Source organism: Scyliorhinus canicula, unplaced genomic scaffold, assembly GCF_902713615.1.
Source record: "Scyliorhinus canicula unplaced genomic scaffold, sScyCan1.1, whole genome shotgun sequence".
Taxonomy (NCBI): Eukaryota; Metazoa; Chordata; class Chondrichthyes; order Carcharhiniformes; family Scyliorhinidae; genus Scyliorhinus; species Scyliorhinus canicula.
In genome coordinates, this window is record NW_024055467.1 from 161,347 (window position 1) to 174,173 (window position 12,827).

Sequence of the window (12,827 nt, forward strand, 5' to 3'; positions counted from 1 at the left end):
CTGCTCCCTGGTCCAGGATGACCACTCCAGCTCCCTGGTCCAGGATGACCACTCCTGCTCCCTGGTCCAGGATGACCGCTCCTGCTCCCTGCTCCAGGATGACCCCTCCTGCTCCCTGCTCCAGGATGACCACTCCTGCTCCCTGGCCCAGGATGACCACTCCTGCTCCCTGGCCCAGGATGACCCCTTCTGCTCCCTGGTCATGGATGACCCCTCCTGCTGCCTACTGCACATTGACCCTTTTGACATCAGCAGTCGCTCGATTCGAGGTTGTCGTCTACTCAGGGTTATGTGTTTCTGCCCCGGATCTTCATGTGACTGAACAGAGCTGCAGATTTCTGGACACATGGGGCAGGACATCCCATGAGGCAGTGGGATCCAGAGAGCAGAATTTGCTTCATTATCTTTCCTTATCTGCCATTGTTCTGCTTCATCAATCAGGCACCTGGGTCTCTACAAACCAGGGTCATGGATGTCAAATTACCCAGGTCAAAGGTTAATGCAGTTTGATGGTCATAAAGAACAGAGAAAAGTACAGCACAGGAACAGGCCCTCCAAACATGCCACCCATCTGAACTAAAAACCCCTCCCCTTCTGGTGACCACATTCCTCTATTCGCGTCTTATTCATATTATTGTCAAGACACCCCTTAAACGTCACTATCGTCCCTGCTTCCACTACCTCCCCCGACAGCGAGTTCCAGGCTTTCACCACCCTCTGTATAGAATAACGTGCCTCATACATCTCCTTTAAAACTTGCCCCTCGCACCTTAAACCTATGCCCCCTAGAAATTGTCTCTTCCACCCTGGGAAAAAGTTTCTGACTATCCACTCTGTCTATACCCCTCATAATCTTGTAGATTTCAATAAGGCCGTTCCTCAACCTCAGTCGTTCCAGTGAGAACAAACCTGGTTTCTCCAATCTCTTCTCATAGCTAATACCCTCCAGACCAGGCAACATCTGGTAAATCTTTTCTGTAACCTCTCCAAAGTCTCCACATCCCTCTGGTAGTCTGGCGACCAGAATTGAACTCTATATTCCAACTGCGGCTAAACTAAGTGTCTGTAAAGTTGCAACATGCCAATTTTTAAACTCAATACCCCGGCCGATGAAGGCATGCATGTCGTGTGTCTTCTTGACGACCTTCTCCACCTGTACTGCCACGTTCAGTGACCTGTGGACCTGTACACCCAGATCCCTCTGCCTATCAATACTCTTTTTTTTAAAAAACATTTTATGAAGGCATTTATGATTTTATAACAATAAACGACACCAATACAAATGTGAACACAATTCAGTGAGTAACACATCCCTCCTTCGCCCACAGCTCCTGCCTACTCCAGACACAAAATAGCCTAACTCCCCCCATCCCCCTCACCGTATCGAACCCACTGACAGTTTAGTTTTCTCCGAAGAAGTCGATAAACGGCTGCCACCTCTGAACATAATTTTCTCAAGACTGAGAAACCCAGCTATGTCGCTAACCCATACCTTTGATTTTGGGGTTTGCAAATCCCTTACAAGCTACCAATATTCGTCTCCGGTTTACCAAGGTGGCAAAAGCCAAAACATCAGCCTCTCTCACCCCCTGGACTCCCGGATCTTCCGACACTCCGTAAATTGCCACCTCTTGACCCGGCGCAACCCTCATCTTTAGCACCCTGGACATGACATCTGCAAATCCCTGCCAGTATCCCCTAACGGAGGTGGACGTGAACAAGGTTTGCGGGCCCTTCCGTGCACCTCACACACCTGTCCTCCACCCCAAAAAACATGCTCATCTGGGCCACTGAAATGGAAAATGAAACACTGTCATGTGTGCCAGGTGAACCACCTTAAATTGTATCAGGCTGAGCCTGGCACATGATGAGGACGTGTTGACTCTGCTCAGCGCATCCTCCCACAGACACACCTCTATCTCCCCTCCCAGCTCATCTTCCCATTTATGCTTTAGCTCACCTATCTGGGTTTCCTCTCACTCCATAAGTTTGTTATACATTTCCAAAACCTTCCCCTCCCCCACCGACGTTCTAAAAACTACCCGGTCCTGTATCCCCTGTGGCTATAGAAGTGGAAAAGTTGGAACCTGCCTTAGTGCAAAATCCCTTATCTGCAGATATCGAAACCAATTCTCTCCCGGCAATTCAAACTCCGCCTCCAAATCCTCAAAACATGGAAAGCTCCCATCAATAAATAGATCTCGCAGCCTCTCAGTGCCTGCTCTCTGCCACTTCCAAAACTCCCCATCCAGGCTCCCAGGGACTAACTGGTGGTTGCCACAAATTGAAGCCCACACCGATACTCCCTCCACTCCCATATGCTTCCGCCACTGCCCCCAAACTCTCAGGGCCGCCAGTACCACTGGGCATGTGGAGTACTGGGCCGGTGAGAATGGCAGAGGGGCCATTACCAATGCCCCCAAACTTGTGCCCTTACTTGTGCCTCTACCCGCTCCCACACCTACCGCTCCCCCACTACCCACTTCCTAATCATGGCTATATTTGCCATCCAGTAGTAGTTACTCAAGATTGGCAGCGCCAGCCCACCCCCCTCCGCTCAGCAACACTTCTCTTTACTCGTGGGGTTTTACCAGCCCACACAAAACCAGAGATCACCTTGTTCACCCGCTTAAAAAAGGTCTTTGGTATAAAAATAGGGAGGCACTGGAAAACAGACAATAATCTAATTTTTACGGTCTGTTCCCTCCCCACCACAGGAGCATGTTCCACCTCCCAACGTCCTCCTTCATTTGTTCAACTAACCGGGTCAAATTTAATTAATGTAACTGTTCCCATCCCCGTGCCACCCTAATTCCCAAGTAATGGAAACTCCCTCCCACCACTTTAAACGGCAGCTCCCCCAGCTCCTGCCCTCTCATCCGGATCACAAAAACCTCGCTCTTACCCATGTTCAATTTGTATCCCGAGACCCGGCCAAATTCCTTTAAGATTCGCATAATCTCTCCCATGTCCGCTAATGGGTCAGAATTGTATAGGAGTAGGTCATCTGCATATAATGAGACCCTGTGTTCCAAACCCCCCCCCCACCGGAATAGTTCCTTCCAATCCTTTGGCACTCTTAGCGCCATCGCCAATGGCTCTATAGCCAAGTCAAACAAGTGGGGAGAGGGGACATTCCCTACCTTAACCCCCCCCCCCCCCCCCCCCCGGTGCAGGCTAAAGTAGTCCAAGCTCACCCGGTTCGTCCGCACACTCGCCACTGGTGCCTGGTACAGCAACCGAACCCAGTCAATAAAGCCCTGCCCAAACCGTTCCAGGACTCCCACAAATAATTCCATTCAACCCGGTCGAAGGCCTTCTCTGCGTCCATAGCAATCGCTACCTCCGCCTCCAGCCCCTTGGAAGGCATCGTGACCATAGGAGCCTTCTAGGCCGTTAGCTGCCTACCTTTATCAAACCCCATCTGGTTTCTGCAGTGGGCCCAGCCTCCCAGAAAATATCTTGTAGAATTCCACAGTGTAGCCGTCCAGTCCCGGGGCCTTAACAGACTGCATGGCCTCTAATCTCTCTCCTACTTCTATAATTCCGATCGGGGCTCCCAACCCCTCCACCAACTCTTCCTCCACCGTTGGAAACTCCAACCCTTCCAAGAACTGCCTGTAGATATCAGACCAAACTCCATCTGCAGCTTCTGCCGCTCCTTCAACAACTCTACCTCTGGGGCTTCAGAATACCTTCTGTCCACCTGGAGTCTTTCCCTAACCAGTCTATCCATCCCTACCCGCTCCACCTTCACCCTATGAGCCCGTATCGAAATTAGCTCCCCGCTAACTACTGCCTTCAGTGCTTCCCACACTGTTGCTGCCGAAATTTCCCCCATGTCATTTATCTCCAAATAATTCTGAATGGCCTCCCTCACCCACCCTCATCTGCTAACAGTCCGACATCCAATCTCCATTGTGGACGCCGTGCCCCATCCTTGCTCACCCATAAATCCACCCAGTGTGGGGCATTGTCCGACACAACAATTGCCGAATAGTCGGCATCCACCACCCCCGCCAGCAAAGCCCTGCTCAAATGAAAAAAAATCAATCCGGGAGTACACTTTATGAAAAAAAGAAAACACCTTTGTTCTTGGCTGACCGAACTCCCATGGATCCACACCCCCGCCCGCTCGCTCCCCCTCCCCCGCCCCATCTGTTCCATAAACCCCTTTAGCTCCTTCACCTCGGCTGGCACTCTCCCCGTCCTTGAACTCGACTGATCCAACCTCGGATCAATTACCATATCGAAGGCGCCTCCCATGATCGGCTTACGCAAGTCCAGGTCCGAAATCTTCCCCAACACCCACCTCATGAATTCCACGTCGTCCCAATTTGGTGCATAAATATTTCCTAAAACCACCAATATCCCCTCCAGCTTCCCGCTCACCATGATGTACCTACACCCCCCCCCCCCCCCCCACCGAGTCCGCCACTATATTCCCTACCTCGAATGACACCCGCTTATTAATCAAGATCGCAACTCCCCTAGTCTTAGAGTTTAGCCCCGAATGAAATACCTGCCTGACCCACCCCTTCCTCAGCCTAGTCTGATCCTCTGCCCTCAGGTGTGTTTCTTCTAACATTGCCACGTCTGCTTTCAACCACCTCAAATGCGCAAATACACGAGCCCTCTTGACCGGCCCATACAGCCCTCTCACATTCCATATGATCAGCCTGGTCTGGGGAACGCACACATGCACGCAACATCCCCTCTGCGCCCATCACCCTTCTTAGGGCAGCCTCCAGCCCGCATCCTGCGCTTCCTCAGGCCCGCCCTCGGGCACCCACTGTCCTCGACCTCCAATTTGTCTCCAAGCACCAATCCCTAGCTAGCTCACGGAAGCGCCTGGAAGGCGAGCAGGTGACTAGTTTCATATGGGGGGGGTTGGGATTGTTGGTGGAGGGGGGCGGGGGACCAGGTCTGCTGATGGGGGGGGGGGGGGGTCAGCAGAACAGTTCCCCCTCCCCCTCACCTGCTCGCCTTCCACTTCGCTTCCGTGAGTTAGCCCGCCCAGCTTGCCAGGTAGTTCCAAACCATGGCGCCAAGCAAATGGCGCATTCATTACCCAGCATACCCCGCGGTGGTGAATGTCCTCTATCGACACCACAGGGCAGCAGTGCGCATGCGCAATGCCTGGGAGTAGTTGGAGCATGCGCAGTGTGTGATGGCGTCTGGGAAAGAGACACTTTTTTGTCTCATGGGCAGAGGGTAAGGATGAGGAAATCCGGAGGAAGCGATGGAGCCGGCTCTGGCGAGAGAGTTTCTAAACACTGCGTGAAGGCCCCAAACCAGGAATATGTACCTGTAGGTCCTGCGGTTGCAACTTCGGATCTTTTTCCCGATATCAGTCCCGGCTTAACGGCCACCGTCTTGATTGAAATGGAGCGGTGCGCATGCGTGGATGCGGTGACGTCTGTAATGGGCGTGGCTTCGTAGTGTGTTCCCGCCAGGTCCTAGTGCCTGCAGGAACGGAGACACTACAACAACTTCACCCAGCCCCAACTGCAGTCTGGAGGAGGGACCATTGTTCAGTGTGAGAGGTTGCAGCCTCTGTATAGTTTCCTGAAGGGGCTGCTCCTCACCTTCGGTTACACTTCAGCCCCAGGCTCCTAATTCTTGGCTGCTCATTGTGGAGGAGGCTGGGTGAATCTGAAGTTCTTCTCCTGGATCTTTTCTTGGGGCTGATTAAGAAAGAACCTCAATGAGCAGTTCCTATGGAGGTTGGGTGGCTGTCAGACTGCCTTACAAATTTTAATTGAAAGGGAGCAGTGGCGGCCAATGGTACGCTTGCTACCTTCCACAACTGGTGGGAACCTCGGGGTACAAAGCAACTCCAAAACACTAGAAGCAACATTCTGGTTTAGTTAGGAAGCTTCCCTTTGCTAATTTTGTCTTCTTTCAGTTTGTTTGGACCACTTATTTGGGGTAACAAGCGATAAAAGATTAGTCCACAGAAACTGGAATTGACTGTACTGAATTTCTATAACTATACAGTGATGATATTTGTAAACTTCTTTTACAGGGTATTAGGAGAGGAAATTTTGCGAGTGGAAACTCAATCAAAAAATCGCAGAAATGAAACAGACTCACTCGCTACATCAGAATCTGAATAACATCGGCCTTTTAATGTGAAAGGAGAAATGTTTCTCTGTTGGTTGTGAGAAAAGATTTCAAACATCAGTGTGACTGGAAAAGCACCAAGACCCACACAACACACACCCGAATGAGAGAGTTCCAGTGAACTGACTGTGGAAACATCAGTTTTTATGTGTGGCAGAGGTTTCAGCCAATCATCTGGCCTGTCAAAACATAAGTACAGTCACTCCATGGAGAAACCATGGAAATGTGGGGACTGTGGTAAGGGATTCAGTTACCCGTCTGAGCTGGACATTCATCAGTGTAGCCACACTGGGGAGAGACCATTCACCTGCCCCACATGTGGAAAAGGATTTGTTAGGTCATCCCACTAGCTGAAACATCGGCGAGTTCACACGGGGCAGAGGCCATTCACCTGCTCTAAATGTGGGAATGGATTCACTCAGTCATCCACAGCGGCGACACCAGCTAGTTCACACTGGAGAGAGACCAGTCACCTGCTCCGAGTATTGGAAGGCATTCACTGCTTCATCCTCCCTGCTGACAGATCAGCAGATTCATACTGGGGAGAGACCGTTTAAATGCCCAGACTGTGGGAAGTGCTATAAAAGTTCCGGTATGCTGATGCGCCATTAACATGTTCACCACCAGGAGAGACCATTCAGGTGCTCTCACTGCAGGACTGGGTTCAGACACTCATCTCACCTCACTGTACACCAGCGAGTTCACACTGGAGAGAGGCCGTTCACCTGCTCCGATTGTGGGAAGGGATTCACTCAGTCATCCAACCTGCTGAAACATCAAAGATTTCATAAGTAACCACATTGATTGGATTCTGCTATTAATCACATCCAGATTCAAATATGTTTAGTGGGTCAGTTTCTGCTGATGTTGATGAAATCCAGTCCAGTTATTGGGGTTAATATTCTCGATAAAAGCCAAATAAATGAGCTTTGTGTTAAATGTTTTGTGTGTGGCCCGTGGAAAGGTGGCGCAGTGGTTAGCACTGCTGAGTCACGGTGCCGAGAACCCGGCTTTCATCGTGGCCCTGGGCATTGTCGGTGTGCAGTTTGCTTATTCTACCTGTGTCTGCGTGGGTTTCATTCCTACAACCCAAAGATGTGCAGGGTAGGTGGATTGGCCACGCAAAATCTCCATTAAATTGGAAAAAGTAAAAATAAAAGATTTGTGTGTTAAATCTTAATATTGTCAACATAAACAATTCTTTTTGAAGGTCTCTCCCTCTCCCCTGCCTCCTCCATCCTCACCTCCCCACAAGTGCTCATGGAGGAGGAACTCATGCTTTTCTTTGTCACTAAGATTCAGTCCATTCAATCAGCTTTCTCTGCTGTTGATAATTCCCCTCACCCACTGGGCCAAGTCTCCTCTAAAATTCCCCAATTTGTCCGAGCCCTGAACTCCACTTTCTCTCATTTCCCTCACCTCCGTTCATGCCCTTTGAGACCTCAACTGGAATATTGTGCACAGTTCTGGGTGCCACTCCATAGAAAGGATGGGAACACATTGGAGAGAGTGCAGAAGAAGTTTCCAAGAATGGTTCTAACAAGTTCCTTGTATAGAACATAGAACATAGAACAGTACAGCACAGAACAGGCCCTTCGGCCCTCGATGTTGTGCCGAGCAATGATCACCCTACTCAAACCCACGTATCCACGCTATACCCGTAACCCAACAACCCCCCCCCCCCCCCTAACCTTTTCTGAAAATGAAAATCACTTATTGTCACGAGTAGGCTTCAATTAAGTTACTGTGAAAAGCCCCTAGTCGCCACATTCCGGCACTTGTCCGGGGAGGCTGGTACGGGAACACTACCTGGCTGGTACAGAACACTACGTGCAATTTAGCATGGCCAATCCACCTAACCCGCACATCTTTGGACTGTGGGAGGAAACCGGAGCATCCAGAGGAAAACCATGCACACACGGGGAGGACGTGCAGACTCCGCACAGACAGTGACCCAGCCGGGAACTGAACCTGGGACCCTGGAGCTGTGAAGCATTTATGCTAACCACCATGCTACCATGCTGCCCCAAGTATAAGTTCAGCATAATCTCTTTGCTCATCTACTCTATTTCCCTATTAATTTTAGAATCCATACAGTACAGGAGGCCATTCGGCCCATCAAGTCCGCACTGACTCACCGAAAGAGCACCCTACCTAGGCCCACTTCCCATCCCTATCCCAGTAACTCCACGTAACCAACACACCTTTGAACTGTCGGGGGGGGGGGGGGGGGGGGGACAGGAGCACCCAGAGAAAACTCATGCAGACACGGGAGAACATGCAAACTCCACACAGGCAGTCACCCAAAGCTAGTATTGAACCCAGGTCCCAGGTGCTGTGAGGCAGCGGTGCTAACCACTGTGCCGCAGAATAATTAATCCCAGGATACTGAGTACTTTTGTTTTGTATCATCCGCAAACTTTGAAATTGTTCCCTGTACACCAATGTCTAGATCATTGATATATATCAAGAAAAGCAGGTGTCCCAACACCACCCTCTGGGGAACATGACTAAACTCTTCCGCCAGCCCCCAAAAATATCCATTGACCAGTCCTCTCTGTTTCCTATTACTCGGCCAATATTGTATCCATGTTGCTTCTGTTTCTTTTATTCCATGAGCTATAGCTTGGCTCACAAGTCTGTTGTGTGGCATTGTATCAAATGTCTTTTGAAAGTCCATGTACACCACATGTGCAGCATTACCCTCATCAACGCCTTTTGTTAGCTCCTCAAAAAACTTAAGCAAGTCAGTTAAACATTTTTAGAATGAACCTAAAGAAGGGTAAGCGCATGTTAGGGAGAAGGTTAATACTGTCAACATTCAGAACAACACAGACATTAAAGGAATAATTAATCTCAAAGACTATCTCTTGTAGTTTGTGTGACGGGGTTTGCTGACCCAAGTTTAAAGAAATTAAATGGTACCAGTTTTTTAACTTAAATAATTCTACTTAAATCTGAACTCTGAATTGACTGGGAGGATTTGGATCAGTGTGACAGTATTTCAGAACCAGTGTTCAGTCTACTCAGCAGCAGCAGGCGAAATCTCTCCTCAAAACCCACATTGAAATCTGCATGTTCTCCCCGTGTTTGCGTGGGTTTCCTCCGGGTGCTCCAGTTTCCTCCCACAAGTCCCAAAAGTCGTGCTGCTAGGTGGATTGGACATTCTGGATTCTCCCACAGTGTACCCCAACCGGCGCCGGAATGTGACAACTAGGGCCTTTCACAGTAACTTCATTGCAGTGGTAATGTAAGCCTACTTGTGACAATAATAATAAAGATTATAAAAGTCCACTCCCATTCCCTATACCAACGACCCTAACCTAACCTTAAGTATGTTTTCTGAGCACTAAGGGGCAATTTAGCATGGTTAATCCGGTCTTGGGCTGATCAGTTACCATACAAGGTGTGATGCAGTAAGATAGGTTGCTTTAACCAGGGGCTGGTTTAGCTCACTCAGCTAAATCGCTGGCTTTTCAAGCAGGCCAGCAGCACGGTTCAATTCCCGTACCAGCCTCCCCGGACAGGCGCCAGAATGTGGCGACTAGGGGCTTTTCACAGTAACTTCATTGAAGCCTACTCGTGACAATAAGCGATTTTCATTTTTTCATTTCATTTCTGTGGTGCATCTGTAAAAATTTATAAAATTTAAATGTGGATGGGGTGGCGCAGTGGTTAACACTGCTTCCTCATGACGCTGAGTACCCAGGTTCGATCCCGGCCCTGGGTCACTGTCCGTGTGGAGTTTTCACATTCTCCCTGTGTCTGCGTGGGTTTCACCCCCACAACACAAAGATGTGCAGGGTAGGTGGATTGGCCACAGTAAATTGCCCCTTAATTGAAAAAAAAACAATTGGGTACTCTAAATTTTAAAAAAGGACTCAATGTGGACAAACCAAATGTACTTTGTTTCCTGTGTAATATATGAAGTACATCTAAAGTTCATCATTTCAGTATTTCACTGAGGACCAGAACCATGTAAGGATTTGACTGTCTGTATTATTGCAGCGCTGTAAATAAAATTAGTAAAAGACGATTTGTTGTTGGCAGTTTGATTATCTGGTATCTGAAAACCACAAGATTCAATATTTAGTCAACAAGGTGAATAAGGAAACATATCAGGGCCCAATACTCCAGCTAGATATTCACAGGAGAAAGGCTGTTATCAAACACCTCAAATGGACAGGAGAGAGAACGATCCCAACTGTAAAAAACTCTCAAATCATTTGTAAATATCTTTCAATTGCTGACAGGTTGCAACTGTCAGTTTCCATCACATTGAAGTCAATGAAATGTTAGAGAATGGTTATTCCAGAACTAAAAAACACGAGTTATATCACAGCTAGAGTACGGAGTACAGTTCTGGTCACCACATTACAGGAAGAATGTGATTATACTGGAGAGAATACGGAAGAGATTTATCTGGATGTTTCCAGGATTGGGGAATTTTAACAAGAGGAAAGATTGGATTATAGAACATAGAACAGTACAGCACAGAACAGGCCCTTCGGCCCTCGATGTTGTGCCGAGCAATGATCACCCTACTCAAACCCACGTATCCACCCTATACCCGTAACCCAACAACCCCCCCCCCCCCCCCCCCCCCCCCCCCCGCCTTAACCTTATTGACTGGGATTGTTTTCTGTGGAACAGAGGAGGCTGAGTGGACATTTAATTGAGGCGTATAAAATCATGAGGGTCCCAGATATAGTGGATCAGACGGCAGAAGGACCTATTTCATTAACAGGCTGGTCAGTAACCTGGGGGACAGAGATTTAAGTATCTATTGGAAGGATTAAAGGGGAATTGAGGATTTTCTTCACCCAGTGGGGTGGTGGGGATCTGGAACTCTCTGACAGGTAGAGACAGAAACCCTTATCACATTGAAAGACACCCTGATGTGGAGTTTCTGTGACCTGCAGGGCTACAGACCAAGAGGTGGAAAGTGGATTGGATAAACCGTTTTCAGCCAACACAGACACAATGGGCTGAATGGCCTCCTCTGTGCTGTAAATTTCTAGCATTCTGTGATGACAAGTGATCCTCGGGTTTTTATCCAATACCGACCTCAGCCCAGTCTGTTAGTCTAAGTGTTGGTGTGATGGATGAAGTTAAGAGGTGTCAGGTACCAGGAGCAGTGATTCAAATGGAAATATCAGTGAATCCTGATATTGTTTATCTGTATCTGGTTCAATTTTAATAACTTCTCCTGAATGTGACCCTCACCCAGGTTTTGATTTGATTTATTTATAATAATAATCTTTATTGCCACAAGTTGGCTTACATTAACACTGTAATGAAGTTACTGGAAAAGATCCTCGTTGCCACATTCAGGTGTCTGTTCAGGTACACTGAGCGATAATTCAGAATGTCCAAATTACCTAACGGCATGTCTTTCGGGGCTTGTGGAGGAAACCGGAGCACCCGGAGGAAACCCACGCAGACACAGGGAGAAAGTGAAGACTCTGCACAGACAGTGACCCAAGCCAGGAATTTAAGCTGCGCTGTGAAGCAACAGTGCTAACCACTGTGCTACCGCGCTGCCTACACTGCTGGCCTTGCTCTGCATCATATTAAAATTGTCAATACATCTGGTTCAAAACAGAAGTTCAGATCTTAATGCCTTATTTGATTTTACTTTGCTGTGTTTAAATCTTCCCCTTGTAACCCCTGTAAAAGGAGTTTCCAGAATCCATCACTGTCAGTCCTGCTGAGTGGACAGGGCTCATCGCGCATGCGCCCTGCTGCACACAGCCCTCTATGAGGATGATAGTGGTTAACTGGGGAAAGGCTCTGCAGGAAAACCTTCCCACTTGGTGCAAACTCGGGATCGGTAATTTCTTGTTTTAGCTTTGAGTCCTCCACTCCCACCCACTGCCCCTAACGCTGCCTCCGCTTATCCACCTCCTTCCCGCCTGAAGATGAGACAAACAAGCGTCTGTCCCGGGACATGAGCCGCACTGCGCATGCCTCACATCACAATGCCCGGGGAGTGATTGACAGCAGGTCCGGACCAATAGGAAGGTGGGGTGAGGCTGGAGGACCGTGCAGGAGTAGCTGGTCCTCCAACCAATTGGAGTAAATCAGGGGCGGGCTGATCCCAGATCTCCCCTATTAGAATAGAATAGAATAGTACAGCACAGAACAGGCCCTTCGGCCCTCGATGTTGTGCCGAACAATGATCACCCTACTCAAACCCACGTAGTCACCCTATACCCGTAACCCAACAACCCCCCCTTAACCTTACTTTTTAGGACACTACGGGCAATTTAGCATGGCCAATCCACCTAACCCGCACATCTTTGGACTGTGGGAGGAAACCGGAGCACCCGGAGGAAACCCACGCAAACATGGGGAGGACGTAGACTCCGCACAGACAGTGACCCAGCCGGGAACCGAACCTGGGACCCTGGAGCTGTGAAGCATTTATGCTAACCACCATTCTACCGTGCTGCCATTAGCTGAGACTCTGCATCATTTTGAGTTCTTCCCATTGGTCAGATGGCGCGGGTTCCAAACCTCATTTCTTGCCTGAGAAGCGTTGACCAATGGGAGGATTTGGAGGACCGGGTGGACTCTGATCCTCCAGCCAATCAGACTGCAGGCTTTGTGTAATTGAAGATTGAGCTTCACACAGACTGAAACTTCTTCTTGTATCAAACCTCTGATTAAAACATTTTCTTTCCACTTCTGTGGACTTT